Here is a 6,634-nt window from a genome sequence, read left to right as displayed (position 1 = left end):
ACACAAGTTGTGGCAGGTTGGCTTTGGCACGACTCTTTTGGAAACCTCTTGGTGAGCACAGCTGTGATCAGAAAGAAGACAGGGACCCTCTTTTGCAGCCCCAGTGTGGACGTATGAAAGACCCCCAGTTGACCACTGTCTTCAGCATGAGGATACCTGCCCGAGCCACTAGGCAGGCTGTCTGCAAGGGCATGACTTACCTGGTGCTGTGCTCAGTGCTCCTGCTCCAGCTGCTCAATTAGCTTGTGACTGAGCTGCTAGGATTGCAGTTTGTGTGGCTGCCACTTAGGTTAGATGCCATTTATGTAAAATTGAAGTGTCAGTAATAAACCACAGAATAGTAGCTGGAATACGGGTACTGGATACAGATGGGAGTGTATCATTCAATTCTGGTTGTCATCTGATTCAGCCAGCAGATTCCTTGCTAATCAATTTTGAAGTTCCCAGCTTCAGTTACTCTGTGACACCAGTCACCACACAGCTTCCTCTCCCTCCTCCAGCACCCCACATCATTAAAAGTAATTAAACTCTTGTCCCATGGTGTCCAGGTGTCACAAGACACCTGGTAAGTCTCACCTCTAACTACCCACTTGGCTGTGCTGGAACAGCAGCACTGCAGATGCTGCCTGTGGGGCTGGGTCTGCTCCCACCAAAGTGCTGGGTGAGCTGCTGGCAGGGCACCCCCAGCTCTGCCTGGCTTTCCAGGGCACAGTAGGGAGCTGCAAGTTAATCAGCAGTGCCCCACAGCAGGTCAGCACACCCAGCTATCTGTGTTTTCCCTTGTTTGTCATTTTACATTAGCCTCCATTTTCCTCCAAATCTCTTTGGTGTACCAATTAATCCAGAGGGTTTTCATTTACTCAGGCCGTCCAAATCAGCAACACACAAATACCCCCCACAATCACTGCCAACAGCTCATAATACATTTTAACTGCTCCTTGCCCTTTGATGTGTTAGCCTTCTGGGCAACATTATCATTACCCTTTATATACCTCTGTGGGTGAATGCAGCGCTGCACATGCTATGTGCAACGGGTTTGCTTGTGCCTGAAATAAAGCACATTGTCCTAAGAACCTGCAAGAATTGTGCTCTCTTTGCTAGCAAAACCCTGAACCAGGCCAAAACAAACATGAATAACATCCTGGGTTATGGAGAGCTTATTTTCAAAGTGGATAAGCAAATATAGGGAGGAACAGGACAAGCCAAAAGAGGCATTTGCCTAGGGAGAAGCCTTAGTGGGAGAAAGGAGCCCTGGTATAGTCTGGAAGTGTGGGCATCATGTCAGGGGAAGCAGATAGTGTGCCATGCAGATGTGCACATGCTAGAAGTACGTATGGAATAGAATACATCATTCCAACTGAAGTATCAGATGCAGGTAAATTCAGGAAAATATAATGGGAAAAATTTAGGTGGTCCTAGAGCGTGGCATTCATCACAACTTTGGAGACATTTATAGCTTCAAGGTCTCTTGTAATTGAAATTGTTGAAACTGTATTTCTCAGGGAATATAAATCAGTGTGGGTGGCATCAGGCTGACAATCTGGAAGGGCTCAGCCCAGCTGGGAAACTGGAAACAGTCAGAGCCCTGAAAGATTAGTTGGAGGTGGCATGGATTAGCTCAGGTTGGTTCCACAGGACCCACACGACCCACAGGTGCTTACAGTAGAGGGGTAGAGAAACAAGCTCTATGTAATAAGATATTTTTGTGGGAAAAGATGGATATACAATGTTAATATGGGTACACCATATTAACATACAGAGTACCAAGCCCAGCCGGTGAGGGAGGGCATCTGGCCTTTGCCCAGCTACCCTGTAGCCTCTGAAGTTTTCTACTTGTCTTGCCAATTCCCTTACCAAAGGTAATAAATTTCTCCCCCAGTCTCCACAGTCACCCTCTAGCTGTAAAACAAAGTGCTGCTCATTGTTGCCCTCCTTTATCCAGAGGGCTGATTTTTATTGTTTCATATATAACTTCAAATAATAACTTCCCTGTTTGCAGACATCATTCTGTAAAGGATAGGCTAGTCCATGCCCATGCAGCACAGACCTTGTTAAAGTGAGCATGGCCAGCCTCCACATACTGCAGTTTTGCAAGGGGCTCATACTAGATTAAATTAGGACTAGCTCTGGGAGGCAGAGAAAGGGGCTGCTTGCAGCGTGTTGCTGCATGGGTCCCTAAAACAGGAATGAGCCCTTCCCCCTCCCCCTGAAAGCACGTGGGGGTAAATAGAATACAGAGAAGAGCTATTGAAACATGTTGGGGGGAGGCCTGGTTTCAAGCAGGGCACGGGACACTGAACAATAGCTGCCATTTTGAAGCAGCTAGAGCCCAGGGTGCTCCTGAGGAGGTGATGGAAAACACTGTCACAGGGTACGAGCCTTGCTTGTGAAATAAATGGCCCCTAAGAGCTCATTGTGCAATGGCTGCTGATGTGCAAAGCCAGCGCTGAAAAACATCAACTGTGCCTGCTAAAAATAGGAAAGAGCAGTGCCCAAGGGAGGTGGCTTGGGAAGGGAGAAGCAGAGGGAAGAGCCCAGCAGTGTGGCTGCATCCCTGCAGGATTTCTGGGAAGGCACCGTGCCTTTCTGTGCCCTGCTGAGAGCAGGGCCACACTGGGGCCCTGCTCACAGGAGTCACCAGCCATGCAGACAAGCCCCTGGAGGAAAGAACCCCTGTCCTTCACGTCCTTCCCTTCTCAGGGAAGATCACATCCCTACAGCAAGCTTTGCAGGTCGGAGATAATCCTCCAAGCCCAGCTGTTCACACCCTGGCTGCCACTGAGTGGGGTACAAGGGGTGCTCCTGCCCCTGGTGAGCTCCCCGGACCTTCCCACCAGGACAGCGGGCTGCAAGACCTTGGAGAGGTTTGGCTGCCCAGCAGGTCTGAAGGACGTGGCTAGACACAGCCAGGCAGGGCAGCCCAGCCTCTGCCACTGTGGGAATCCTGGCCACTGTCACCACCTCTGGCTGCCATTCCAGAGATGGGGGACATTCCTCAGCTGCAGGAGAGGCTGGCCAAGAAAAAGGTGCAGAAAGAGTTAAAGATGGAAATTAAAATTCCCAGCAGAAAAATATGATCTTGGGAGAGAAAAGCATCCTTTCCAGCACTGCCAACCCCACATACTCAAAAATTATGCATCAGGCTCCAGAGAATCACAGCTTTCAAACTGCAAGGCATTTTGTTCTGTTTTTTAAAGAAAATTATAAACATTTGAGCTTTTCCTACTTGCACTCACTTCAGTTTCCTGAAGCTTATGATCACATTTTCAAACCTTCCTGCAAATCCCTGAGGGCTACAAACTTCTTTTTTTTAATAAAATAAAATTGAGTAGCTCACCTAATGCCCTCACCTTTGTGCCAAACAACAAAGATCAAAAAACTTACACTAAAATGAGGATTATAGGAAACACTGGAGATCTCAAGAATGGACACTCTGCAGTATAAGTCTCATGATTTTTCTCCAGGGTTGCACAAAATAATGTTAAAATGTTTTAACCAACATCACATTGCTTAAGTATTTTATTTGTCAGCATGAAGAACAGGTCTTCAGTGTCATTTTGGTTCCAATAATAAAGTTGCTTGCATTATTAAGAGATTAATTATTATTATTACAAGAGCTGCAGGAAAGTTAAAACTGAGGCTGCTCTCCCTGCCTTAGGGGCCAGAGGAGCACGCAGTTTCTGGGACCCTATGGCATGCTCACCATTGCTGCTGCTCGTGGAGCAGGGAAGGCTGTGAAACATTATCCAGTGTCAAGCCCAGAGCCGGCCTTCCATCTTTAGCCTGATCCATACAGAAGTGTCCTGCCAAAAGGGGCAGGTGGGTGCCATTTTCTTTGTGTCCAAAGGCACTGAAAAAACTGCATGTCTTACAGGGAGACCTGTGTTACAGAGCAGGTAGACTGTGGGAAATATATCAGCCAGTAAAGAGGGCAGTGATCCTCCAAGATTAAAGGCTGATCTGAGTGTGAACTCGCTATCGTGCCTCTTGAAAGGATTTGGCATGTAACAGCCTGATTATCGATTGCTGTCCTTAAGAGAATGTGATCCTCTCCTTTGCACTGATCCTGTTAGTTTTATTTACCATAACACTTGCTGAAACATCCTCTTGCAGAGATAATGGCTTCCTTGTGTTGCTGTCAGAATGAACAAATGGAAACAAAAGCACGATGGTAATAATTGCGTCCTACTCTAATTAATTAAAGCAAGACAAAGGCACTGCACTGCTGGGTTTGGCTTGCCATTGCCTGGGTGCCTGGACAAGCCCCAAGCACAGGGGCTGACCACAGGAGTACCAATAACACAGCAGTGCCTAACACACAAGACTTCCACCAGCCCAGAAACTCAGCAAAACATCCATGAGGAATAGGAACATGTTTGACACCCAAACTATGATCCAGCCACCCAGAGGCTGCTGTTCTAGACAGACCTCAGCCCACGTGGGCCTAAGGAGCTGCCAAAGATGGCAGATGGGTAAAGTACACAATTAAGCAAAGGGTTTTCAACAGTCCTCTTGAAATTTTTGTGGAACATCTGCACCATACAAAAAAGCCAATAGCTCAATCCAGGCAGGCAGTAACAGGACTTTTGCAGGGTAGTGGAAGAGAGGCAGAAATTGGCTTACCTGCATCTTATGACAGGATGCTAAACAAGGAAATAAGTCCAGCTCTCTTCCCCTGCAAGTGAAGACCATAAACTCTGCACATTCTGCCTCTTCAGACTGAATCAGGGTCCGCTCATGAGTAGAAGTTAAAGAAAAAGGGAACAAAGTAAATGGAGTGCACAAATGCAAAATAAAAAGCAATGGCATAGCCACAGCACTGAGCACTCACAGAGCTCATGCTGTAAACAAACAGGCCCCCATATCCAAGTGCTGCTGAGCACACAGATACTTATTTATTATTTCTCCACTGATGGACTGTGGATCACAAGAGCTTGGCCAGCAGTCCAGGACTATCCAGGCTTGAAACATCCCTTGGGAGGTGGTTTCAGGTGTCCCTTAGCTGTGGTGCTGCCTTGTGAATCCCTACTGTCCTCCATGCCTTCTTGGGGTGCTCCCTTGGGCTGGAACACTCAGGACACCCCAGTGAGTGTCCTATTGGAGCCAGGCTTTCATACCAACCTTTCTTGGGCTCTTTCATTAATCCTTGGCTATTCCTGAACACCTTATTTCTTGCTTTCCATGTTCCTAACCATCTCCTCTATTAAATCTTCATATTCATTATGTAGGAAGAAGGATAGTGCATGTCACTAATTGAGCAGTTTAAAGCTATGACATTAGAACTTGAACACAACCTACCAAATGAAATAATTTAAAATATAAGCTTTGATACAAAATAAGCACACTTGCCTCAGCTGAAGGTGAAATTGCCTTTTGTAGGTGTACAGCATCCACAGCTGGAAGTTAGGCAAACAACTGGGTAAACCTTCTGCTGCCCACAGCAGCTTTCAGAAGCTCATGCCAAAGAGGCTTCTCACATGACCCAGAGAGAACGCAGCACTTTCTTTGACCCTGCAAAGGTCAAAGAACAGTAACCAAAATTCATTTGTCCTCTGAAGCTAAGAGCAATAGTCAAGACTATACAGATTGGAGACAGGTTTAGGGAAATGGCCTGCTAATATAATTTTAGCAAAGTTGAAAGAAAACTTAAGTTGTCCAATTTTTCTGAAGCTGCCTTTGACATCTGGTCCCTAAAGAAATTAAACATTCAAGATTAACTAGACCCACTAATTGCATAGTAAATAACTAACTACAATAGTCAATTAAAAATCTCTTCCTACATAGAAAAATAAGCATCACAGACACGAACAGAGTTCCTTCTGTGGAGTTTTTAATAAAAAATCTGCCCTTGCGGTGAACCTGCTTCAACACCACACTGACACTCTTCCTGCAGGCAGAGGTCAGAAAAGCATAGAAACCCTTTGTATCTGGAAATATGGGGTCCCCCCAGTGCTCCCCTCAATCTGTCAGCAGAGGGGTTTCTGCCCAGACCTGCAGCTTGCTTCCCACCAGGGGAAAACAGCCTTTGCCATGTATCATCACACTGGCCACTGCTACAGGTTCCTCAGGGAAACAGAAAATCTATCACAGCATCCAGAAATCCACAGCAACCAAGCCTTGCCTAGCATGGACATAACTCTTCTCCAGAGCTCTCTATCTGAAGTAACTTAAAATCCCTTAGGGTAGTATCACCACTGGAGGGATGGGGTAGAACCCTACCCACCCATCAAGGCCCTTAGGTGTTTTCCAGTGCTGGTGGAAAGCCTGGCTCTAGAAATTCAGAGGAAGATTCAGTGTACTGATATGATAGAAATGCTGGTCTAAATGACTGAAGCACCTCACACTCTCAGGAGCAGCATTTCTTTCTACAGAGTTCATCTTCCTACACTGCTCAAGGTATAAACAATGCCTACCTGCCCAGCAAACTCAAATTTAAAATAAGCTGACAGAGAAGAGGCATCAGAGCAAGCTTCTTTTTCACTGCTGGCCAACTGAGGCATGCTCTGGCTGACATTGCCGAGTCCACCCTGGGTCTCCAGCCAGGACGAAGCTCTCAGCCACGGCTGGAACAAGTCTTAAGTCACAGCTGTCTCTGCAGAAGTTCTCCTTGTTCCATTCCCACTCCAGCATAGTG

The sequence above is a fragment of the Lonchura striata genome, chromosome 6 (genome assembly GCF_046129695.1).
Source record: "Lonchura striata isolate bLonStr1 chromosome 6, bLonStr1.mat, whole genome shotgun sequence".
In the NCBI taxonomy this organism is placed as follows: Eukaryota; Metazoa; Chordata; class Aves; order Passeriformes; family Estrildidae; genus Lonchura; species Lonchura striata.
Note: the sequence above shows the minus strand (reverse complement) of the source record.